At 37.6% G+C, this 27119-nt stretch overlaps 1 long non-coding RNA gene across 1 annotated transcript in view; it reads left to right on the top strand.

Annotated features, from left to right (window-relative positions):
- LOC110478606 (uncharacterized) overlaps nucleotides 1-25966 on the top strand; it is a 50422-nt gene extending 24456 nt beyond the window's left edge. The window contains exon 3 of the long non-coding RNA XR_002466793.4: nucleotides 1114-25966. This is a non-coding gene — a long non-coding RNA (uncharacterized LOC110478606). The remainder of the gene's footprint in view (nucleotides 1-1113) is intronic.
- The last annotated feature ends 1153 nt before the right edge of the window (nucleotides 25967-27119 follow it).

The following is a 27119-nucleotide window of genomic DNA, read 5'->3' on the forward strand; positions in this document are numbered from 1 at the left end:
TTGTGACTTGGACTAAGGAATTGATATCTTCAGAAATGTGACAGCACATGCCATTTCCTTTTCTGCAGGAGATTAAGGGCTTTTTCTTTATCTTTTCTCTTTTATTGCTTTAGGCATGACAGGAAGCTGACACAAAGTGTGATCACAATTGTATACCTCTAATAGGTGTAGATTGTGTCAGGACAAAGATCCACCCCATTCACTACTCTACCTTCTGGAATTTGCCTGGGGAACAAATGTAAACACCAGAGGTTGTCTCAGTCTCCCTTGTAGTAATCTGTGAATAGTGACTTCATCCTTGCATGCAAAAGCATTCAAAGGCCACAGAAAATGCAAATGGAGAACAAAACACTTGCAAAAAGGCTCTACATTTGGTTTCTTTGCATAATTTGGAACAAATTTCCTCTTAACCTAACATTCTGATTAAAATCATCAGATTGCAGCTACTTCTTACTAGTGACAAATAATTGGATTGAAATTTTCTCTTTGGGGTTCCTGCATAGCACAGGGGGAAGGAAGACCTGTGACCTGCTGGGGACACTCCACACTCTTCCTGAATGAAGAGAGTGATTGGATATACCTTCCCTTTAGCCTTCTCTTCTCCAGACTTATCAAACACAGTTACCTCAGCCTCTCTTAACATATCATGCTCCCCAGTCCCTGATAATGTGGCAGCCTTTCATTGGCCTCACCCTGTTTGCCAGTCTCCCTCTTGCTCTGGAGAACCTGGTTACAATACTCCAGGTGTGTCTGCACAAAGGCTGAATAGAGGGAACTAATATTTCCCCATAGTATCATGGTTAAATCATGGTTCCAGAGTATTTATGTCTGTGCCTGTAAACACAGTTCCCAAGAGTACCAGGAGTAAATAACATCACCCTTTTAACAATGTTATGGTCTTAAGTCGTGTTCTCAAGTCGTTGTGGTCTCATTTGCAGAAGTCTTGGTAACTCCTTGCAACAGCTGAAATCAGGTGTCTTATTTTGAATAAAGGAGATTTTATTTATTGAAGTTTCTGAAAAATTATTTTAAAATGAGGCCAGATTATTGCAATAATATCCACAGCCAGAGGATATATTGTTATTTGTGCCTTGTTTCTGGTCTTTCTGCTAGGTTGTGCTCATGCCAGAGATTGCTAAGAAGCCTGACTACAGTTTGCAAAACCCCCAGACACTGAAACAAGCACCACAGAATAGTAAGAGGACACTGCAAAATATGGAAATTCTGTATATGAAGCAAAAGCAAATCATGTCTTGTGTTGAAGTGAAAAGAGGCCACCTGTGAAAAAAATATAACCTTGAATTTTTTGTCTATATCATAATATATAACTGTCTTAGCATTTTCTATTCATTGAACACTTCTGAGCCTTTATAACATTCTTTTAGGAGTATTTTTTTCTTCTAATTTAATAATAAAAGAAGCTTGTTGAGCTAAAGAATTAGGTTGTATCTAAAGGTCAACTAATATACACTAATACAACTGTGCAGAATATGAAAAATTCCTTTTTATGTATCATCTGTTATTTATGGTATTTCTCATAACCTGCACTGAATTAGTGATATTGAAATATCCTTGCAGGATAGCTACTCAAAGGAGAATAAAACATATTGTGATACAACTGGAGTTGGAAAAAACCCACCAAAGATTAGAGGAGCCAAAGTTTTAATAAAATATAATTCTAAGTAAAATCTGAGTTGTCAGTACTGCTACTGAACCGTTTTTTTGGGCTCTCAGGTGAGAAACATAATTGAAATCTCAGATGAGAACATAGTTGCCCCAGGTCTATCTCAACACACTCCCAAGCACCGCTGCTCAGCTGGTGTTGACTGTGGCTTGACATCCAGCTTATGCACACCCTTAAAGGGCTATGGAAACCAGGGAGTTCTCCAAGCCACGTGTTTTGCTCTGGCTGGTGTTTCCTATCTACCCTAAGATACCACAAAGGGAGACACACGGGCAAACAGGAGATGCCTTACGGTCCCCTTTGCCCAGGAGTCTGTTTTACCAAGAACTGTCACTAGTGACAGAGCAAGAAGTTCTAGACTCTTCCCTCCTTATCCAGCTCCTCTGTGGATTGGACATTCAACTCCTTCTATGCCTAAAGGATTTCTAATTGAAGCTGGAGCTACAGCTGTATGTTCTCAGATTGGATTGATGCTACCAGCTGACAGCATATCCTGGGGTGTGGAGCCAATCTCAGACCCACAGCTGTGCTTTATTCATGAAAGAATAAAGCACAGGTCAGACAGGAGAAAATGAGCCCAAATACTATGGACTAGTTCCTGTACTCATGAAATGCATAGATGGTTTAAAGTAAAATACTCAGTCTTGGATACCAGATTCCTGTTTGTCTGTACTCTCTGTCTGAACAGGTGGAATCAGACTTGGGTTCCTATTTGCTAATACCTTATTCTGCTAGTTCGGTGTAGTAACCACTGAGGAGTAAAACCATAGTCAACTTCAGAATTTTAAAATTTAATAGTCTGAAACAATTTGAATGTGAGAGATGTCTCATTAATTTTTGGTTTCCTCAATCATTAAGGTAAAACTAGGTGACATGATACCTTTGGATGTTACCTTGTCCTTCTCCTTTCCCAGATTTTCTCATGCCTTTCTTATTCTTGATTGGTGTTTTTCTAACTTATTCTCAAAAACCTTCAGAATTGTCTATCTCACAACCCCTCCAAGCCTAGTCCTATGCTTCATTGCTTCATTATCCATCCTATGAGATTTTCCTCCTAATACTTCAGTTTAAGCTACTTCATATCATATCCACTCAAAGGCATGGGGAACTGATCACTATTTTGGTTATGTTTTGATATATGGTCTCAAAATTCTTTCACTCTAGACTAAGCCATTTGAAATTACCCAGTCTTTATGAGATCTATTTTATTACTTTGAACTCTCTACTCTTGTTCCCTTTTTTTTTTTTTTTTTTCATATTTATTACTGCTGGAGACACTACTCATTAATGGCTGAGGCAAAAAAAAAAAAATCCCCAGAGAACAGCCTGCTGTATTTGGTAGATTATATTCTTGTGTGTACACATACACATCAGTATGTGTGTGTGTGTGTGTGTGTGTTTGTCCTGGTGGAGTGCTTGTCTTTTTTTCCTAACAGCATGACTAGATTAATTAATATTCAGCTTAGAACCAAACCTTCCTCTCAAACTCAAATCCTTTCCTTCAGAATTACTACCCAGCCTTCTGTACATGCAGCCTATCTACCTACAGTATAACGTCTTTCATGTCTTTATTGACTGTGCATTATTTCATAAGACACAATCGTGCTAAGTTCTAACCCTGTTTTTTCCTGTTCTTTCACTCTCCCTCCAGATCAGTGCTATCTGCAAACTTCATATTCTGCTGTGAAAGTTCTTAAAAAAATTGAGTAGTAGCCATCTCAAGAGAGACATCTTCAAAAGTCAATCGGCATGATGTCTTCCATTTTGACACCAACCATTAATAAACACTTTTAGTGGTTACCAAATGCTCAAGATTTATACTCTTTAATAAAAATCTCTGTATGACAGGTTTTTTTCCTAACTTGTTTTCAGAAAGATTATATAAAACTGTCAAACCTTTCTAAAGTGAGGATATGACATATACTGCTCCTGCTTTTTTTCTCTTATGGAACACTTAAATCAAATTTACAAACTCTAAATTGGCTGGTCTACTTGTCATCATCCAGGTGTCTGTAAATTACAGTTTGATCATTTATTGCTATATTTTTTCCTGAACCCCATTCTTGCTAGCATCTAACTCCCAGCACTTCCTTTATTATTTCTTTAAAACTTGCAATATATTTGCTCATTTGCAGTCTTTTGGACCACATCTGTTCTCTGTGAACTCTGAAAATTGTTGGTGGGTTTTGTTTGAGATTGTTTCAGTCAGTTGTCTAAATGCTTTGCCATGAGGCTTATGAGGCTCAGCCAATTTTGAAGTCCACACCTTAGGTAGAATCAGAGATGTGCAAGAAAAAGACAAGGGACAACAGGTACAGGTTGCACTTAGGGGGAAAAAAATCACAGCAAGAGTTCCCATAAGTACTTGAACAGGTTTCTCAGTGAGGTTGTGGAATTTCTATCTGGGTAACATGGGGAAATGTTGAAGCTGGCCCTGTTTTGAAAGGGGTAGGGACTAGATCACCACAGAAGGCTCTGCAGTGTACATTATTCTAATACTCTGTATTGATTTTATCACTCTTCTTTTTTCCTCTGAAGTTCAAAGTTAGACTGATTTTTGTCTCTGATCAGTGGACGTGATCAAGCCAGATGTAATCATAACAAAATAATGGTTTAGTAACAACTGAGCTTGTTGATGAGCTATCATCATTTTCTGCCACCGTCCTTTATACTCAATGACAGCACCAGTACCCAGTCCCTCTGTGCCATTTGTTATTGTTCATCAGCTGGGTTCCCAACTCTTCTGGGAATAAAATATGTAGGTGACATTAGTGACAAATATTTTTAAATTGTATCACTGTGGTTATAAGATGGTGTCTCATGTTTCTAAGGCTTTCTCTTAGAATTTGCTTTTATTGTTTTTCATATCCATCTCATATTTCATCTAATTATTTTCCAGTACTATGCTATCATGTATGGCAAGGAAAAGGGTTTTCTGTGTGTGTGTTTAAAGCCTTTGTGTGCTTTATCACAGGCCTAGGCAAACAATAATTAGCATCAGTTGATTAAACAGATAAGCCAAAGAACTCTCCTTCATCTGTATAAGGTCATTTATCTCAAAGCACATCTCCCCTAGGGAGATGTACTGGGAGGTCAGCCCATGCTGTGCCATGAAGAGATCCATCACTTACACTCTAAGTAAAACCAAGTTGTTACTTTCTCCTTCTTTAGTGTACTTAGTCATGGCACAAAGAGGACCTGTGACCTGCTGAGTTTCACACCTATTTAAGAGTCTTAAAGTTGAACTGGGATTACAGTATTTTCTGCCACTCCATTTCTTTGGACTGGAAGTCCATTTTTTGCTGCAGTCAGTTCCTAGGAAGGAACACATGCCTTTGTTCATCTCTCCACCTGTACCCTTACCTTTCTGTGCACAAAGCCTGCAGCTGCTCTGCCTGCCAGATAGCTCTTCCTTCTGTGAGAGATGCTGTGTGCCTCACTGTAAATATAACCAGCCTGGCCAGCATGATCATTGCTTTATAAACCATTTGTCACAGCCCTCCGGGTATTGCATGTGCCCTTTACAATACTGAGCACACAGAGGAAGCCACAAAATAATGTATCTGATTATTTATTCTAGAAAGTAATTTCTGCTGAATGAGAGAACAGCAATGACTGCCAGCTTTTGGCAGGCTGACCAGCCCAGAAAACTGACCAGCCTGCAAAATCCCTTTGTTTGTCATCATCCACCAAGTAGAGATGCCTTTCTAAATCTCTTTTTGAGCTTGTCATAAGTCCATCTATTTTCATTCTCCCTTTATATTTTCTCCTTTAACATCTTTTTTTATTTGCCACAAACAAGCTATTTTTTCCTAGCTGCACCTCTAGCAAAATGGGAAGTTAGAGTGTACTATTTTTGGGTAGAGTGTTGACACCACTTTTTCTCCATTGAGTCTTAAGATTTATTTTTATTTTGTTAATAAATTCAGAGTGTTTACATATCTGAGATTTTGACTAACATTATACATTAACATGAAAGGACTTAACTTTCTGATTTACATCACTTTTCTCTTGCTTCTCTAGAATGTGGTAGTTCAAGTTTTGATACAAACATGGTTTATGATTGTGTATATTGTACCTGCTGTGAAGCATATTAGCTTGTAAATCCTTGTAAACAGCTAGCTTGTCTAATGTCTTATCAGCAGTTCACTCGGGTGATTCACATCTGTTCAAATGTCTAACTTCTTTTTTCTTAAATTGTTAGGCTTTCTGAATCATTATCATATTCTTTTCAAATTAACCTTGTAGGTATTTCTAAGATTACACATATATTTCTAACTTATTCCCAGTTATAATTTTTCAAACTGCCTTTTACTCCTTTCATGAAATGCATAGTAACAAATTTCCAGAAAAAAAATATTTCTATCTCTGTTTTGAGGTAGTGGCATACATTAACATACAGGTGCTAATTTCACATAGGCATGAGCAATCAAAGTGTTAAAATAGGTCATTGCCAGGGCACAAAAGCAGATGTTCTTGCACCCCCTTTGCTGATTGTGGTTTCACATAAAGCTCAATGTCTTGCTACTCATACATATGCAAAAAAAATGTTTTTCCTTTGGCATTCTTTAGGGGAAATTCAAGAAATAGGGAGCAGAGGCAAAGGATACCATTGATGTGTCCTAATGAAAGCACTGTCTTTGGCAGTCACTGATAATTGTGAGCAGCATATATACTCTGAGAACTCTGAGCAGCCTATTATTGTGAGATGGTGAACCCCTAGAATCACCCTGATACACTGTGTCCTCCAAGGTACCTTAGCAAATGCAATATCAGAAAAATCTACTGGAAATAAATACTGAGAAAAGGTGGTTCACGAGAGAGATTGTTAATAGACTTTCAGTGGTGTATAAAGGCACAGTCTGGAAAAGCAATTTATTATCCTGTGCATTTGGTAGCCTGGCACATATGCCCTTAAGTGACAGGTTTGGTTAGTTCCTGTAGAAATGATTCTGATTATTATTGTTTTTATAACACCTCTTCCAGTGGTTAGTTGAAAGTGCTGTCCATAGGCTATCCATTCTACTAAGATTTCAAATTCATTACAGTCATTTTTCAGAACAAGGAAATCCATTTTCTATTACCCAGAAGATGTTAGCTTCATGTGTTTCTGAAAGAGCACAATTGTGGTGGTTGCTGATGGTGAGTGAGTAATTGACAGAGAAACTTTTTCTATCCACTTTGGCATGATAGAAAGCTAGTGCTGTTCAAGGAAAACATTATAAGCTTTTCTTTTGTACAGAGAACTCATTCTTTGTCCAGGTAGTAAGTGCAAATAATTACATGTCATTTAGTTGAATAAAAAGATAGATGACAGAAAATAGGAGGAAACTATAGTAAAGAGAAGAAAAAAAAATTGCTATGTAAAACTTATAAATCATTTTTACCTCTACGGAGTCCTTGAGATAAGAGGTACTAGTCTGCTTAGCTACTCTGAAGAGAAATTGATCTTAGAATTAGTACCACATTCTTACAAATTAGAAGTAAACACCTTTTTTACATCCTGCTGAGACTTCCCTGGTTTGAGCCATCATGGCTTGAACTCTTCCAAGGCCACGGGATGAGCTTTGTCCCAAAGGAGGGTTAGCACAGCCCTGCCAATAAACTCTGGGGGAGTGAGTATTGGGGTAAAATATCCACGAGCATGGAAATCAAAGTGGGGCTCAGTGACTCTCCACATACAGTGCCTCAGCCCCTATGTCTGGAGCTCAGTTATCTGCTTCATTTCTGGTGCTCTTGATTTTCCACTCCTTCCAGTCTGGTCAAGGTGGTGGTACGTAGAGGTCATATTTCAGATTAAAATGCATCCTCCATAATAATTTTTCAAAGTAATCTTGTTATGATTATTTTTTGACAGTTGGAAGAGAGGAAGGAGCACGGGGTACCATGACATGACATGGCATTTCTAGCAACCAGAAATAGGGCAGACACAAAGTTGTCAAAGGAAAACAAATCCCGTTAAGCTCAGCCTGTTCATACAATGAAATGGGTTTTCATGCAGTTTGTTTTATAATACATATAATCTTATAATTTCATGACTCAGTTTCCTAAGTTGGGAGTACTGTTCTGTTCCTTTACTTAATAAGTGAGAATAACAAAACATAAATGAGCTACTCTATTGCAACATAAATTTGGATTCTCTAATTTGAAGCAGAACACAGTGCTGTAATTTAACATTGAATAAATGTTTAAGTTCAAAGACATCACAATCGGAGAATAATACATATTTGCAAGTCTGGGTTTATCAATGGCTACATAGAAGGAAGCACTGAGTGAATTTAAGTATCATTGAGGAAGATTTTGATAATTCATTAAGCATGAAGGACAATACAACAGGGAAGACTGCAAATGAAGTTTCCCAAGTGTAAGACAAGAAGAAAAGAACAAAACCCCAAATTTGTCACTAAATATAATACTAAAACTCTGATTGCAGTCTTCTTTGAGACAGAAGAGCTCAAAATGTATAATTTAATAAAAGCTAATCAGCATAGATCTGTTACTGGAAGCCCAAACTTCAGAAATTTGCTTTAATATTTTTGTATATGTTACAACAGGTGTGAAAGTTGTAACATATCCATATTTAATGAAATATTTTAAGTCATACTGAAGAATATATAGTGGCTCGGGACACAGGCACACTTCTCTGCAGCAGGTCAAGAGAGGATTTGTGTACTACAGCATGTCCTGCCACAAGAAAAGATAACCTGACAGGATGCCTTAGATCCTCTTCCTATCAATCAAGACAATCACAGCCCTCCTGACCACATATAGCAACAGGGGATTTAATCAGTCTTTTCCTTAGGATACTATGGGTTAGATTTAGTCTGCTGAGATACCTATCTCAGAGCTGTAGCTTTGGTTTTCTGCTGAAACACTCTTCCTTCAGCTGAATGCTGCTTCCCTATCTGTCAGTGAAATGTGCCTAACTGTTTTGAAGTCCTCCAGGAGGATATTTGTTCTGCTGGATCTGGTCAGAGTTGTGAAAAGATGAAGCTCCATTCATGGGTTTTATTTACAACACCTACTGCCTTGCTTGAGTAATTTAGTTCCTCTTTGCCTCACCTATAAGAATAAGCGAAAATATGCCTTCAGTCCTTTCTGGGTGCTTTTACCCCTTTATATGACAATGTCTATATTGCTAAGAAGCATTTTTTTGAAAGCACAATGGTCATTAAGAAAGTTCAGTGCTATTTCAGTACCAATAGATATTCATCAAAGAGTTGTGTTGTGTTTATTGTGGGTCATGTGCAAGCCAAGCTCTTTACATGCTTGAATAAAGGAGAAATATTTTGCCTTTTTTTTTAATGTTAGGGATCCTCTCACTGTCTCATCCTCTGAACAGTTCCAAAGTGGTAGTCTTTGCCAAAATTTTAGTGACATTGAACACTTACTAGATACTCGCCTCCTGTTTTGACAGCTCACATGATGCATATCATTCTATGCTCATTAATCAAGGTCATGCTTATGCAGATAGTAAAAGCTGTCACTGGTAACAGATTCTCTTTTTGAGGGATTTTCCTTATTCAAATGCATGATAGACATAACAATTCTCTTTTTTCACTTCTAATTTTCTTCATAATATGTTCAATTTGAAAGCCATCTGGAACTGAGTTTTAAATCAGACATGCTTTGGTTGTTCATGCTATTGCATGCTATTGCTAGATGATGTAAGCATTCACATTACACACATGGTAAGTTAAGTGTAATCAATCCTCAGTGAAATTAGAAAATTCTTGGGGTTTAGCTGTCTGTCACAGTGAATTAAAAGCCTAGACTTGCATATTTGAGGAGACTGTCTCTGATTAAAATGATGGAAGAACTCTGTCTGTGAATTGGCAATATAAAAAGTTACGCATCATTCAGAAATAAGGGTAAAAAGATGCAAAATTCAAACACTAGTATCAGGAGGTTTGGGTGCTTCAAGCTGGATCTACAACCTCCTCTGTATCCTGTGTAGCAGAGTCAGCGATTGCTTTAGAGATAGTGATGGCATTTACATGTGCAGTTTTTTCCCCTGAGTCCCAAACATATCTTCTTGTTCAAATACAACAGAAGTCTTCTTTTTGATGTTCTATTTCTGATTTCTGCTTTTCTTACATATTACAATGCTTCCTTTGGATAAAGATACCATATTCTCTTATAGGGAGTGAAAAATTATCTTAGGCTACAAGAAAAAGACCTTGTACGGGGTTCAGAGTGAAATAGTATATTACTCATTCAGTTGTCATACTTATTTACCATATTACAGTTGTCACTGTTTGTAAATGGTGATGCTATCTCATTATTTTCCAGCCTGCCTGCAATTAACCTCTTATTTTGAGTGTGGTGAAAACATGCAGTAACAGCATATAATGTTTCAAACATATTTCAAAGTGCATCTTTGTCACTTCAGTCACTCATGAGGGAATCAAATGCTTCCTTACTGATTTGCATGCCTGCTGGTCATAAATAATTCTTATCCTTAATATCATGTATTAGAAAAAAGTAATAAACTTCTCTAATGGATTATATGTTTGTCATCATTGTCTGAATTTTAATAGCTCCTGAATCTTGAACATAAGTAATGTAGGCAGTAGCAAACAGATTGAGATCTCAAAGGAGATCATCTTGACTCTGGAGTTGTCTGTGATGAGGACTGGCCAGTCTAGTCCCAAAATGTAGTCACTGCTGTCACCCTTAGAGAACTTCCAGTACCCAAATTTACTAGGGCCTCCGATGTGCAATAAATGCCAAATTGCTACTTAATTATATTTTCACCCTCACATAAACTGTGTGGTAGCATGTGGTAGCACACATGCTTTAACATTGATATCCTGTTTAAAAGTCAGCCTTGGGGACCTAAGCTTAGCACCTTACCCTCCCTCTCTAGCCAGTGACAAAACTGCTTCAGAAGGCAATTGCACTCATCCTCAGATGGTGGTTAAAATAGGAGAGACAAACTGTTGCACTGGCATTACTATTCTCTCTAAGAGCAAAAGTGGGAGTGAAGAGCTTCAATTTGGCCAAGGAACTTCTGACCTCTGGCATTGATTGGGCTGTGCCTGCTGATTTTTTCCCTTTTCTTCTGTGAGACAGCTGTTCTTAGCTAATCATCTGGTTTCCCACCTACAGACAGCAGAGAGCAAAGAGACTCTCTGGGGATGATTCATCCTCTCCAAAGATAAGTATCTGACACAGGTGGGTGTTAGTCAAAGTAGAAAATGTACTGTAAATTCATTTCTGCTGGTATTGTTCACTACTTAAGCAGTCTCTTGGGAGGAGAGCTTCTTATCTGATTCTTGCTTCAGAGAAGAGGGTAGCCGACCCACCGAATTGCTTGAGGATGAGATCTCCTGGATGTTAGTCTGAGCATTGTTTCCCTGCATAAATGAGGGAAGTGCAGGAGAAGAGGGAAAGGCGTGAGCACTGAAAAGTATTTTGGGACATGTAAGAGGGTATGTGTGAGAGGCAGTGATTATAGAAACAAATAGAAAAGGAGTTTTAGGAGAAGAATGGTACAGGAAGGCAAATAAACAAAAGATTAAAGAGCACAAAAGATGTGGGGGGAAATGAATATAAATGCCATCAGAAATGGACGGTAAATACATGATAAAACTCCGTATGGAAAAAGATGCCTCAGAGCAGGAGATTTTGAAGAGTTTATTTACAAAATGAAAAAGTAAGCTGATGTCAACTAAATAAAATAAATGCTGTTTTATTGCTTCCATTTCAGGATAAGTTTCTGACAGAGGCAGGTAAAGTGTTTGGGAAATGTTCCTGTTTGTTTTTCCACGCCAGGCAATTAGAAAGAGGTGATTTCCATATTGCCTGAATTTGAAGTGTTTGAATAATGCTTTCAGATACCTGGTGTGATTTTTGGGGTTGTCATGTGCAGAGCAAGAAACTGGACTCGATGATCCTTGAGGGTCCCTTTCAACTCAGGATATTCTTTGATTCTATAATTTACCTGTGTTTACTCTATGAAAATCACCACTGGGTCCTAAGCATATTTAGGGATTTTTCAATCTGGCCAGCCCCTTGCTCTGGTTCTAGTAGAAGCACTTTTCTGCTGAACGGATCTCCATTCACTGAAGTGGGAGTTCAGCTCCCTAATGTGTCTGCAAACACCAAAATGTGGAATTATATGTGTTAATTTTGAATGGAATCTTACTCTCCTAGGCTGTGCTATCCTGCTCACATGGACAGTTAACCTAATTATTTTTTCCTTTCCTTCATTATTGTTCTTTATTTCCATAAGGATTTCATTTATTGGACAGTAAGAAATGTTTGGCCAGAGCACAGTAGATTCACAGCGCACCATTTGTGATGTATTAGCCCCAAGTGGACAGAAAATTCTATTTTAGTGTAAAGATGAGATAAACTGTGATTAATTAAGACACATGAATGTATCACTTACAAGTAAGATACATCAGAAACTCACTGGGAGTCACTTCTGATTTAAGATCATCACTTGTCCTAGCTCTAAAGACCTATATAATGCTTTTCTAAAACAGATGTCCTAAATGCTCAGGTAGAGAAGTGACTCTAGTTCTCCAGAGAAAGACCCTGCTGTATTTAGGTGCTTCACTTTAGTGTACAGGACTTAATTGTGTGGCTACAGCCCAGAGTATTCAATTGAGGTGTTTGGACAGACAGCAAAATTCTACCTACGCTGCACCTACTGTGTAAGCTAGAGCACAGAGCTGTGTTGTAACTGTGACTAAAATAATTATTCCCAGGCTGTTTATTCTTGCCTGTTAATGTTGTTCCTGACACAACAAGAGAGCAGGCCTGATTGTGGTCCTTGGATGCAATTGTGATACAAACACAACAGTTTGACAATTAGGACGTGAATGGAGCAGGGACGCTTTTGAGTTCTTCCATGCCAGAAAAAACTTCTTAATACCTCTCTTGGTATTAAAAGTAAATCCCCTAAAGTTCCTGAATGTCTGTAAGCCTCTTTTAAGTATGCCTTAGCTACTGATATTTGCTAGCATTGCTCAAAAGTCTAAGGAGACTCCTTAAGCTGTATATCAGAAATGCCAAATGGTCAGCATAAAACTACATCAGTGTTTTGTCAAAATGCTGAGAAAAATGGAAAGGTCTTATCTTTTTGTTCCAGGCTGACAGCTGAGTTTTATTCTTACTGAAAAAGAATATGAGCAGAGTCTGTTTCAGTGCAGCAATCTGAGCATTAGAAGTCTAGCCATGACTCTGGAGTAAAACTGATCCATGAACCTAGAGAGGCTTCAAGAATAATATTAGTTTCCTTCTTTGAATTAGGTCATAGAATCATAGAATATTGGAAGGACCTTAAAGATCTTTTTTCAACCAACTTGCCATGGCAGGGATGCCATACCCTCACTACAATATCACCTGTCCCTTCCCTTCCTCCCATTAATCCTGATTGATAAGCTCTTGATCAGCTCCTTGTCCAACTACAGGTGAAGCTTCATGCTGGTCCCTGGCATAGAGGGTGCTATTCCCTCCTTGTCCTTCTACTCCTTTCATCAGTCTTCATTGGGAATGTTTTTTAGTGTTCATATTACAACTCTGCAACTCTGGCAAAAGAAATCCTCTATTTTAACATCATAAGTCACTTCTATGAAAGCACTCGACTGAAAGTCCTTTTCTGAACATCTGGGTCCAGCACTTGCAAATGTGAGTTCCTTCCCCTACAAAGCAGTGTTAGACTGCCTTAAGAAGTTCAAAGAGAGAAATAAAAGGTACCTTTGTAGGTGACTTCCATTCACATTTCAGATCTAGCCTAACTAACTTCTGCTGTTGGCCTCTGTGGCTTTGGGCTCCATCTAGGGCAAGGAGGAGATAGCCATGGCTGGCTGTCATCAAGGGTTGTATACAATTTTCAGATTTTTCCTTGTTTTAAACTAGACTCTAATTGTTGATATAACTTTTATAACAGTATGAGAGCAGTGGGCTGCTTATCAGCAGTTTTAGGCCCAAAAAGTGGGATAGATATATTGAATATGTTGCATATTTCTTGCATCACTATCTGAATCCAGCACCACACGGCTAAGGCTTGTCTGAGGAGATTGTGCTCCATATGCCTGGTTCATTTCAATGCTGTGGCACATTAGAACAATACATTGAAATAGACTCTAGAAATAATAAGATGCTTGCTTGCGCAACATAATTTAAACAGGTGCAAGCAATTTTGAGAGAATGATTTTTTACTCAGATTTGCTCTAATCCTTTTGTGCATATATTTTTACTGCTAAGAAAATCTTAGATAAATTACTATCCTTTCCTGTGGGGAGTTTGTTTCTTTTTAAAATTCCAAATACAGCAGAAAATTGATCAAATTCTGGAAAATATGTTTCAGAACCAAACATAGACATAGTTTGTGTTCCAAAGGACTTGAATCTTACCTACTTCAATAATTGTAAATAAAAAAGATGCTGTAAATAACAAAGATGGGTGTCATAAATCACAGGAATACCAAGAAGCTCCAGTTTATTACTTACTAAAATAAAATAGAAGCAACATGTCATTTCTGAGGTGGGTTAGATGTAAACTACCTAGTAGACCAAATGTAATGCTCTAAACATATCCCCACTGTCTTTAAAATATATGTGATTGATTCCCACCACATTTTCTAGTATACTCTGCTCTGTCAAACTCATTCAAGAGTTTGTTCCTTTAATTTTTGAACATTACAGAATCAGAATAGAATTTCATTACAGAAAATGCTGAGTTGCAAGAGACCCACAGAAGTCACAGAGACCAACTCCTTGTGTCAATTATGATTTTTTTTTTTTTTTCTGAGGGTGTTCTTCAACAATCAGATTAAAAAACCATTGCTTTCTCCTAAATTATTTTGGTAAAACCCTCTACAGTGATTGTGCTTGCTATCCATAATACACTGTTGGGACAATTTCTAACTTCTTCCAATATGATCTAACTATAGACACACTGAAAATATAAAATACATTCCTCTCTTCCAAAACAACTTTAGATCTACTTCTGGCCTAAAATATTTCCTGTGGCAAATGGAGGTTTATAAAGATAACATAAGGTTATAGTTCAACAGCTATCTATATTCATAGCAGTCAGAAGGAGTAATATGGTTGTATGTTTCCGTCACAGAATATTAATTTGAAATAGATTGATTTCTCCCTTACATCAATACTTTCATAGCATATATATTTTAATCTATATGCAAATTTGATGGTACCATTTGAAAAGCAATAAAGGCACAATTTATTTCTAGGTAGATCTTGAATGCTAGTTATTTTAGTATGACTACCATAATAATTGACCATAATTTTTTTTTTCAAGTTCATCTGTTTGTGTGGTTTCCCACAGTTCTTAAGGGGAAACTGTGAAAATGCTATATTAAATCCCATTTTAATTAAAGTTCAAAAGCATTTACATATTCTTGTTACTCTCAGGCAGTAAACCTCAGTACAAACAATCCAGTTAAATTATATGTTGGTCAAAACACTTCATAATAAGAGAAATGCAATAGAACTAATCAATTGCCACACATGAGAGTCTTGCTTGGGCTTTTTTCTCTCCTTTGGGCAGTAAAAGGGAGTGTCATCATCCTGCTTGTTCATTACAGATACTGGAAACCACATTTCACAAAGGCACATTTGATGCAATGTGTTAATAGTCATTGTAATTGATTTAAATGCTTGAATTGACCAAGAAAACTCATGGATTTTTTTCATTAATTGGCTGCAAGATAATGCTGATGAAAACTGGAACATTTTGTTGTACTGCACAAAAGGCCTTAGAAAAGTTTCTGTGATGAGCAACATTTTTTTATCTCTGCTGTTTTGAATATTTTTCAACTGAAGGTAAAGATTCAGGTAAATCAAAAGGTGGATGTATTGTGTTACCCTAAGCATTCACTCTATGTATTTTTAAAAAATGGTAGTCTAACAAAATCCAGGATTTAAATAAGCAGTGAGAAACAATATCTGTCAGCATATTTCTTCAGCTTGAAATTTCCTCGGAATGCCACAGGAAGGATCATACTCTAGTAAGCTACTTTTGAAAAGCTAAAAACATATCTGTGATTCTTGGTGTGCAGGTGAAACCTTGTCCCTTTTCACCTTCAGCACTGCCAACACAGAAGTCTCTTGTGAATTTTTGAGACAGCACTTAAGGAAAGAGTGGTTACAAATTCAGATCTGGGGGAGAGGATCAGAAAATCTGAGTCTGGCAGCATTTAGATAGCAGGGTGCTGACAATGTGGAATAAGCCTGATACAGTAAATCACATTGCTTTTATTGTTACTCATTGAGGTCAGTAAGCGATATCTAAGGTAATAGATTGGTTTCCACATAGATTTTTCTCAATTGTGCTGAGCAGCTTTAATATTAAAGGGGTTTTGATTTATGAATATTGATAGGTCATATTCTGCTCTCAGTTATATCAATAATAAAATTCAATTCCACCTGTAAAAATCCGTTATGCCAATAGTTAACCTATATAAAAATAGGTGGAACTGATGGTGGCATTTTGATAACTAAATTCAATCTGAAGAAATAAAACACCTTTATGCATTTTTTGAATCATAAATGTCCTAGTTAGATCTACATCTACCAATGATATGCCTCTGGTAATTATCCCAGGTGTTCCAAAGTACCGGTTTCAGAAGACATCATATTTTATTTTATATGATAATTTCTATGTCTTTAGGAATCACTGATAGTAATTTGTACTTGATCAGGTAAGTGTTTCTATAACACCCAGTAAACAAAGTGAGAAATTGTCTAATTAGCATAAATACTGCATAAATTAATTCATTGCTCTTCCAGTAACAGCATATGTTACTTTCTAATTGCAGAACTTTTGAGTTATACCAGAAATTCAGTCTTTTTATAATTTATTGTCAAATATATTTTCATTTGGAACAACTTTTAAACACTGGTAATGATTTCTAATATTTAGGATTTTCCAGGATATTTTAGCAAAGCCCTCTGGACTTTATTCTGACTCTCAAGTTTGTTTAAGCTGCCCTAGTGCCCACAGTCCTAATTAAAAAATATATTGAATCTCAAGCTATTAGTCAGAGTGTTCTCAAAAGAAGATTCTGTCCTCTTCTAAACTTTATGAGGAAATGATTAGAACAGTAACAATATCCATAAAAGATAAAAGCAGCTAAAAAGCCTCTCTAGAGGATTAGAAAAATTCTCAAAACTCCAGTTCTCAAAACTTCAATGCCAATGCATGGCAATATAGGCTACTTAGAAATATAAAAACAGCTTTTATATTTTCAAAATGTTTCCTCAGTTATAAGTTGTAAGGTAGGAATGTTCAACAGTCACATTTGACAAAGGGGGAGAAATTTCTCAGTTGCTTCTCCCTCCACTGAAAGACAGTCTGCTGGGTAAGCAGCAATTTGTGCTGGATTGTCTCCTCCAAAATCTAATTTTTTAAATATTTTAGCTTCCTTGCTGATACCTTAATTAATTCAGTAACTAATTTCCACTTTTCAGAGAAAGGATGTCTATGGATTACTTTTTGCCTAGATGAGAAATGGGTATCAGTGCAAATGCATACTTTTCTCCATAACTGAATTTGTTGACAGTTATTTGAATCCACCAATCAAGTCCTTAATGAGTAAGTTGAGTAAATATCTTCCACCAGTATTAACTAAGGTGTAGTTAAGTTCTGGTTTAGGATGGAAGAGATGAATTTGTTAGCCTCTCTAATGCTATGAGATGTCCTTATCTGTGCACTCTGCTCTATATATTGCATAATATTGTAATTTATTAATCTTTGTGCCTTCCTAATTCCTAGACTATGGAGTTCAATGCCTCCATTTGCCAGACTTTTACTTACAAGCTAAGCTTGTGTTATGTGGCACAAAACCACTGCTTACAGTCTTGCTTCAAAGTTTGGGGTTTAGAGAGGATTTTGCCAACTCAGCTGCAGTGAGTGCAGAATTGAAACCACCTAATCCTCCATGCAATAATTTGGAAACCCCCAAGAGTTTCTTGACAGCTGCACTCAATTCTGTACTGCCTTGTGGTTTAGAGATCCAGTAGTCTCCAAACACATGCAGGAATAAATGGGTTGTTGCTGAGATTGGTTGTTGCTAAGATTTGTGATCTGAGGTAAATAAAACTTCCTCACTATTAGCAGTATCCCAACTCCAGTAGAAGAAAGATCAGGTAATAAAATAAATACACAGGAAACTTCTCTTGCAACAAAAAAAGGAAAGAGATTTATTGTCCTATATTGCTTATTTGGGGAACATACTGCCAGATTTGGGGGCAGAGCAAAGGAGCAGGAACTGTGAAAGAAATGTGGACTCCTTGGCAGGGGTTACACAGATTCTGGATAAGAGTGGTGAGTTGCAAAACTCTCACTAGGGATTCAGCCACATAGGATGAAAATTTTCATTCCTATCTTAGATACTTAATGAAAATTTTATCTTTTTTATAAAGTCATATTTTCCATTTTCAGTGCTTATAGCAAAGACTCAGCTGCAGCCACTTGTGACTTCAAAGCCATATTAGGTATGATCTCTATCTCTTGTGTTGGCTATGATGTTAATCAGAAAACAGACTGCAGGAGATCTCTTAAAATGTCCATTACTGTTGTAAGGATAATTAATCTTGTTCTACTACTACCTTTTGTCTGCTGATCTGGCAAACACATCTTCATTGCAACTCAAGAAGGACAGACTCTGATTTTTAAAAAAATAATTAAAAATGTCTTGGAGTACCTCATCACTCTCCAAGATTAACACCTTAATATTTTTTCAATTCATTCTCAGTCCACTTTGTGAATTTTCTCGGAAAACCCTAGTTTTGTAGCACCTAATATAGACCAGACTGTAATACCTGTTTTAGGAGCTCAGTTGATGCCAGGGCTTCCACAGAGTCTGGTGCTTAGACAGGCATAATTTTCCAGTGCCTTGTCTCTCCCCTCTGAGGGGAAATAACTAGTTCCTTAAGTTAATCTATGTTTAGCTTAGCAAGTAGTACAGCGTAATAGGAGTTAATCAGAATACAAGGCATTTTGTGTGGAGGATCCTTCATCTACTCAATGTCCTCTGTAATGCTTTAATCTACACTAAAGTTAGCCAAGCCTGCTGTCCCAAGCATGGTCATGCTACACAGAGCTGGAGGGAATTGCAGCCTCACTTCTGCACCGTAGGTACTCTGGAGGAGCAGATGCTGCTCCTCCAGACTGTCCTTTCCTCAGGGAAGAAGACAAGGGCCATGAGATTCTGATAGTCTTCCCTGCTACAACTGCTTTTATCCTGGTTCATATGGAGTTCTGGATGCAGCAGATGAGCTCAGTAGTGGTAGAAGGTGGAAATTGCATTGTCTGTGGGATGGACAGTAACTGGCACAATACTTGTGAACACAGGAGGCCAATGAAGAGCTTGTGCTGTTATTCCACTCTCAGTGAATACAGCCTTGAGGGACATCCCTCTGTTTAAATTAATGGCCACCATTAATTGACCTCAGCACCTGCTGCTTGGTGGATAACTGTTTTTGAGGACAGCAAGCACACAGAGAGGAAAGTGATGAGGGAAGGTTTAGAAGCCATCCTCCAAAAGCTTTTGCTTTTTTTTTTTTGGGAAGTGAAATATCAAGATATGTACAACAACATCAATATATCAACAAATGGACAGAGAGCTGAGTGGCACTCCCTGATAATGAATGTTCCTAGAAACGTTGGAATACATGCTCAGCCCTCAGCACATCCTGCTAGGGCATGAACATTTTCAACTTCATGTTCAGCTTTATTAAAAGTGTTGGCGTAATTTGATTTCTGGTTTAGCCTCATTAGTTTTATGCAACATACACAGTATTTCCACTGCAATAAACCAGTTTAGAGATTTAACTGAACATGTGTCGATAGGGATAGGTATGTACAAGGCAGGTTTTGAAAGAAAAACAACATAACTCTTGAGGTCTTTGAATAACTGAAAACGTTTGGGGAAAACTGGCTAAAGAGAAATCAGTCCTTATGCTTTGGAGGTGTTAATGAAAAATACTGTGCTCTTCTCTGTGTTTAACATGTGTTTACACTCACAAAAAAAAAGACATTTGGATGCTAACAGAACTGTCATTGTCGCTATTGGACACGAACTGAGTATACAAACTCTTGGTAAGTTCAAAGGCCAAAAAAGAGAACATTTTATTCGCACATCTGGTATTTATAGAATTCCAGAGCTGACTGTGGATTGGAGGATGGAATTACCACCTCTCCAACCACACTGATCAAACCAACAGTCCATCTCTCCTCCCACAAACAATGCAAAACAATAATTATTTACATGAACAGTGCATGGAACTCCAGTAGAAATATGTAAACATATCAGAAGGCTGAAGAAGTTTCATGAGAACTTTAAAACTTTCAAAACAGCTATAAAAGAAAACTTAACACTGTTAAAAATCAGGGCAACATCTCATTGTCATTTCACTTTAGACTTTTTATCAAAACACTTAAAAATTTGAAAGGGTATTTACATGTTTATGCCCTTGCTGTGCTATAAATATAGCACTATCAATTATGGGGGTTTACAGTTGCAGTGGGTAGATGAGGGCCTTCAGGCAAGCAATGAGCAAATATTCTAACTTGTACTTTTTTAATTTGCTTTTTCTTCTACTTTTATATCACTATTATCATTACTATCATTATTATTGTTGTTTTTATTACCATTACCATCATCATGACCATCCTCATCCATAATAATCCTCTCACTGTAGAAGTTGAAACTAGTGAAAAAGAGATTTGATAGCACACCTGCTCAGTGATTTTGGAGTGAAAGGATAAAATAACTTATTTTCTGTCTCCTGCTGCCTTTGCAGTTAATCTGCAATTGACTTCCCTCTCTTCTCTGCACAATTTGAATCTTTTTTAATGTGTATTGTTGATACCATCATGAAGCTGGAAAAAAGGACATACTGCAGAAAGCAAAGGGGCTTCCCTCTATTCAATTATAATGTCCATCACCATTTACTCTACATTCTGCCTACACATTTTTTCTCCATTTATCTGGTTCTGGAATGTAAAGTCTTTTTGAAGCTATTTCTATCACAGGAACTCTGAAAAAATCGACTAACAACATGAATAAAAAAGAAAATAGTTTAATAGAGTATTCCAAATGTATGATGGTATAAATTTCTATGATTTTTTTTAATAGTTAATATTTGGGCAAACATTCCTTGAATGTTTCTCCCTGGTTATTTCTTGTGTTCTTGTAACATTGAAAGCATCTCATACATGGCAGCAGGACTGCTGTCAGTGCTTCTCTAGTGTAGTGTGAGAAGTGAGTGAAAGCTAGATGCATTCTGGCCCACAGAAAAAATGGTCATTGCAAGCATTGCAAAATCAGAGCCTGCCTGTAAGAATCTATTGCTGTATTAGGATTATTGATTTGCTTAGAAGATCCAAATAACATTAAACTAATTTTTCTGTACAGTGAATTAAAGATAGATAAGTTATCTTCCACATCTAATCAGGTTTGCAAATCATTAGCCTGGCAGCTGTGAAAGGCTGTGAGAAAATAGCCCTACAAAGTAAAAAGTAATAACTGCAGATTTGTTTGAATCACTTTTTTTTCATCTTTGTTCTTCCTTGGTCCCCAGGTCAGTGGTCACTTTAGTGTATCCAAAAATATGAATGTCGAGTTGCACCAAAGTCAGGGAGAATTATTTGCCTTTTCTGTGCACAGCAATGCTTTTTTTCTTCAGTGAACTTGGACTAAAAAATAAGCAGCCACCTGTAGCTGTGGATCACGTTGCTTTTTTAGCTTCCAAATGCCTACACCATTCTTACCTGGGTTATTGTAGAGTTCTCTGTGACTAGCACAAACAATCTAAAAGAAGAAAATTATCCTGTTCCTTAAGAATAAATTTCAATTAGACTGTACTCTGTATAGTCACTGGGTTGTACAAGCTAGAGAAACTGCAATATTTAAAAATAATGGCTTGTAACAGTATTCCCCCATGGATTTTCTCCTACAAATTCAATTTTCCCAGAGAAAGAAATGAAATTTTTTTTTTTTTATGTTCCTTACTTTGTCTATGACTTTCCAATATCCTTATGGTGTTCAAAGAGCATCCTTTAATTAAGATTTCTTGGTCAAAGCACAATCTTCCTGCAATGAAAACATGCAGGATATTACTGTGCCTGGTGTGCAGCAGAACATCTGTAGCCAGTGAGCAATATGTCTCAGCACAGTTAGTGCTCTAGAGAGGTCTAGCATACTGCTAAAAATAGTTTAGCTAAAATATTTCTGATATAAAAAATAAATAATGAGGAGTAAATAGCAGAGAAAGCTTGGGCAATTCCAGCTTCATAGCAATCTACATAAAGTTTTTAATTTGCCTCAGTAGCTTTATCTTTCCAATTTTTTCTTTGTAGTTTTATTTTGGCCTAAATATGGACATTGTTCTTGGGATTTGTCCTTTATTTTGGCAATTCTTCTCAGAATCTAGAAAAATCTAAGCCTTAGATAGCATCACAGTGGTATCTAAGGAAGATTTTCTCACATGCAGGTGCTTGAAGAAGTCATGGGAAAACCTGGACACTAACTTAAGTCTGCCTGAAAGAAGTGAAGAATATTTATTAATTTTTTTGTGCAAAGTTGCTTCAAAATTTGCATTGGATCAGTTTGGAGCAATGTCCCAAGTTATGTGGTTCAGAAACACTGTGGAGATGGAGTTAATCTTAGATGGAAAATTGCAACTGCAACATCCCTTTGCAATTCTTAATGAATACTAACCCTCTTCTTTCCATCTTGTTTTCCTCTAGCAAAAGAGGAAACTCACACTGTAATTCTCCTATCAGAACAATAAAATACAATTACCCCTGGCTGCAAAGACATTCCTGAAGGAATATAAACCATTCCTTCAAACATTGATGGTGTAATGAAAATGAAGACCAAGAGGCAGAAGGAATATAACCTTATTTAGATGGTGCTTTATAACTTTAAATGACACTAAGGAAATATACAGCAAGTTATTACCAACACTCAGAATATTTCAAATCATCACAGTATGTCAGCAAATAAAAGCATGTGTTTTCATTTGAAAATGTTCTCTTTTTTCTCCTCTCTGTATGTATTCATAAATTTTCATTGGTGCTGTAACTTGGAGAAAACAGCACTTCTGCTTTAACACTGTGTATGGAATGGTTGGAAAACTTAGGTATCAAACACCAAGTTAAATTCTTAATTTTCAGCGCCAAGACAGTGCACATCTTTAGACTTCTTAATATACTTTGAGCCTGAAATGGAAAAGACAGCAGCTGCTTTTGATGATATCCACTGCAACTCTGACAGATGGCGATGAACAATGTGAAATCAGTGTTTCCCAAAAACATTTTAAAATTGAGGATCGTTACTGCCTGATTTTCCACCAGCACTCCAGTGAAAACATGTAGATTTATGCTGTAATACTGCAGTTGGTCTTTGTGAGATGTACTTCTTAGAATTTCATTCATTGATGTGTTGGAGTGGCTGACGTCTCCAGCACAGACTGCAAATAAGTGAAGCTGGTATTGTTCTTGCAGATATGTGCAGGACATGGAAACAAAGAACAAACTTATTTTAAAAAACAGCTGTGCCAGCAGAATTTTGCTGCCTTGCTGAGGGATTTAAGAAATTTCACTTGCTTAATTGTTTCTTTCACCTTGGCTGTTTCATTTGTCCTACCTGGTACCACCTTGTCTTTTTCACTTAGACTAAGTAAAAATGAATCCTTCAAGGACTTTTCTAACACTCCCAGTGGTACAGAACAGAATAATTTTTCCAACATTTCTGAAATGTGATCTGAGGTGTCAAAACCAATCACTTCCCAGAACATAGAACCACACAGCCTTACTAAGCATTTTGTCTGTGCTCAATATGTTAAATATAGATTACCTTTTGATGTTTCTATGACAGAAATTCTATAAATGGGGTAATAATTGTATCACCCAAAATATAAATTAAAGATTAAAGAAAAATAAAGAGTGCCTACTTAATCTTCTCTTGGAAGAACACTGAGAGTGAAATTAAGCACTTGGAATATGTTGTGCAGCATGCTTTTTCAGTTCTTGGTATGGGTATTACAATAAAGAACAGGGTGCTTTGAACCCATTGAAGTGAATATTGGGGTTTTTTTTCATATTCGTGTCTACTAAGGTTTGAATTTTGTTAGATGTTGGTTACAACAGTGCTAGAATAAAAAAGTTGGGTGGATTAGTTTCAGGAAGTTAAAGGCAACATTATCTAGGAGATATTAATATTATTGTGGGCAGATATATCTGTTGTGATTGCCTTATTAACAGATGTTGAAAATCAAGAAGTATTGAAAGAAATTGGTCAAGGCCTTGAAATCCTTGAACTACGTTAGACTTAAAATCTGCACAATCCATTTAATTTACCAAAGAAACAGTTAAGAAGAGGTTTGACAGTTATCTGTGCAGAGAGGTTGCAGAGAGGCTGTCGGAGTCCAGGACATCCCTCTGGATGGCCTGGCTGTCTCAAGACCCTGGTAGGTGTCTCAGAGACCCTGTCAATAAGTCAAAAAACATCTGTGGCTTCAATTTTAGCCTGTGGAATGCTGCCAACTCTGGATGAAGTCTCAAGGGTTTTAGCAGTGTGATGTTTGGGCTGACACAGGGTGGAAAGGTGAAATTTTGGGATCTTTAGAATGAGGTTCAAGGGGGTGATGGAGGATGGAGGAATCTGGGCATGTCCTAGCCATTTTCTCCTTCTTGTCCTCGATGTCTTGCTGTGATAGTGACTCTTTTCTATTGGTTTAAGATAGAGATTCACTGTCTAACATAGGTGATGGAAATTGAAGAAATTGTAAGCATACACACATAGTTTTGAGTATATAATGTGGGAGCTGCCCAGGACTCGAGGCCAGACTGCTATGACTTCTGTACTAGGTGGGCCATGGCAGTTCAGAGAAAGAATATAGAGATAAGAAGAAATAAACAACCTTGAAAAAGCAACTGAAAGCATTCCAAGACTCCTCATTTAACCATGGTCAGGCTAGGGAAGCACAAAGACTCTTTTAGGATCTCTCTCTTGGGGTCACCCTGACCTTCAGGAACCCCGAGAGAGAAATCAACAAGAGGTTTTTGGTGGTAAGGAGTTCTTTCATTTAGCAGACAATGTATAATGCAATTCTCTGGTTGTGAGTGGACACTGGATAAATTCAGCTGGAATTAAGGTTCAGGTTTCTAGGCAGGCTGTTGCTGCAACAACTCCAGGGGAACTATGATGAACTCACTTGGTCTCAATAAGTCTCAGCGTGAGATGTGTCTTGGAAGTATAAATTATTCACCTAATCAAACTGGAATGAGAAATTATTTTAATTAAATTCTGTGATCTGCACTGTGTGTGACATGAGACTGGGAACATTATCTGTACCTCCTGGATCTTAAATCTATGAACCTAGAACCAAAATACTTAAGGGCTGATTTTAACATAAATCACAGGTCTTTAACACAGTTGTGGCAGAATAAAGTGTTCTTTAAGTGAGAGTAAATGTAATTTATGCACAATTAAAAGGCACTTTATACTGCCTAAGTAGTATGAAGACGACTTATAATAGTGACAATAAATCCATACTTGTTTGAGAATAAAAGGGACTCTCATGATCCTGTAGTGTGAGTTATGGCAGAGCACAAGCTATAGAACTTCACAGAGTGTTTCTCACATCAAGCCAAATGATATGTGCTTGGTCTTTTGGAGGGGAATTCTGTTTTATATCTTCATATCAGCTTCTTGGTTCCCTTCACTCAAAATCTAGCACACCTTTAAATCTTTCCTTCAGAGACCCCTCTTATGTCAGGAGTAGAAAATTTTTCACTGCCTTTGACATTCACGGACAGACTGGTGAATTTAAGAAAAATGAAATTAAAAGTAGGTGATTGGTTTTTAAGAGAGGGACTGAAAAATGTACTTTCTTCTCTGCATTAATATATTTGGTTTACATGGCCAAGCTTTGATAGGGGGGGAGTACAGGAGTAGCTTCTGTGAGAAGCTTGCCAGAAGATTCCTGTGTGTCTGGTAGAGCCAATTGCTGGTGGCTCCAATAATGGACATGCCACCAGTCAAGGCTAGGCAATTTAGAAATGGTGGTAATACCTCATGTTGAAGAAGAAGAAATTGTTGTTATTGTGCAGTTGTAATTGCGGCCAAAGAACAAAGTGAGAAGATGTGAGAGGAATAGCCCTGAAGGTACCAAGTGAAGAAGGAGGGGCAGGAGCTGAGATTCCCCTGCTTCCCGTGGTGCAGACCATGCTGAGGCAGAGGCAGCTGTGCCCCTGCAGCCCATGGAGGGTCATGGGGATGCAGAGATCCACCCCATGGAGCCCGTGGGGTGCCACACCACATCAGGTGGATGTGTAAGAGGAGGCTGTGACCCCATGGGATACACATGGAGAGAGAAGCCGCCATGGAAGCAGCCTGTCCTTGAAGGACTGCAGCCTGTGGAAGAGCAACCCACATTGCAGCAGTGTGGGGAAGGCTGTTGCTCACGAGATGGACTCACACAGGAGAGGTTCATGGAGAGCTGTCTCCCATGGGAGGGGCCCTACAGTGGAGCATGAGAGGGACTTTTCTCCCTGAGCAGCAACCTGTAATGAATTGACCATAGCTCCTGTTCCTTGTCTCCCTGTGCTGCTGGGGGATGAGGTAGAGCTGGGAAGGAGGGAGGGGTGAGGTGAAGGTCTATTGAAGGTTATATTTTATTTGTTATCCTGCTCTGGTTTTTTTAGTTCTATACTTACACCTGTGACAGTACTTGATGAGTGATCTCTCCAGGTCCTTATCTCAATCCATGAGCCCTTTGTTATATTTTCTCTCCCCTGTCCAGCTGCAGAGGAGAGTGACAGAGCAGCTTTGACGAGTGCCTGACATTCATCTAGCATCAACTCACTACAATTAGTTTAGGTTATCTTTCTGAAATTTGTAAAGATGTTTGATTGTACTTTTCTGTTCTGATTAAAAAGCTTACTTTTGTTTGACTGAGCTACAAAGATGTAAATCATAGAGCTAAGAGTGCAAGTGGTTTTGAATAGCTGTTAAATGACACTGCACTGCCTTACTCTGAGGCATGCTACAGTTTTCTTAAAACATCACCAACTTTAGGATTATGTTGTGTCCCAGTAGTGTCTAGGGGATCAGTTTATCTCCTGAATGTAACTGACCTGTTGTGGGAGCTGGATCAGACTGTAAGTAAAAATCTATTGCTTTTAGATGGTTTCTCAAAATAAATTTGCCACAAATATGAACTCATATTTGGCAAAAGGTCTCTCTGCTCAAATGTCCCTTTCAAGTAATATTATTATTTAATTTATTGTAATTCATTTACTTTTATTGCACCTCTTTTGTACTGCTGATGTGTCTTGTCCATTTGCCCACTGGCTTCCATGGCTTTTTTTCTTCAGAAGGAACAGCCTTTACCTTGTGTCTAAAAATAAATACTTGCAAAAGACTTGTGAGGGGTAATGCTGG

Source organism: Lonchura striata, chromosome 3 (genome assembly GCF_050655825.1).
Source record: "Lonchura striata isolate lonStrDom1 chromosome 3, ASM5065582v1, whole genome shotgun sequence".
Lineage (NCBI taxonomy): Eukaryota > Metazoa > Chordata > Aves > Passeriformes > Estrildidae > Lonchura > Lonchura striata.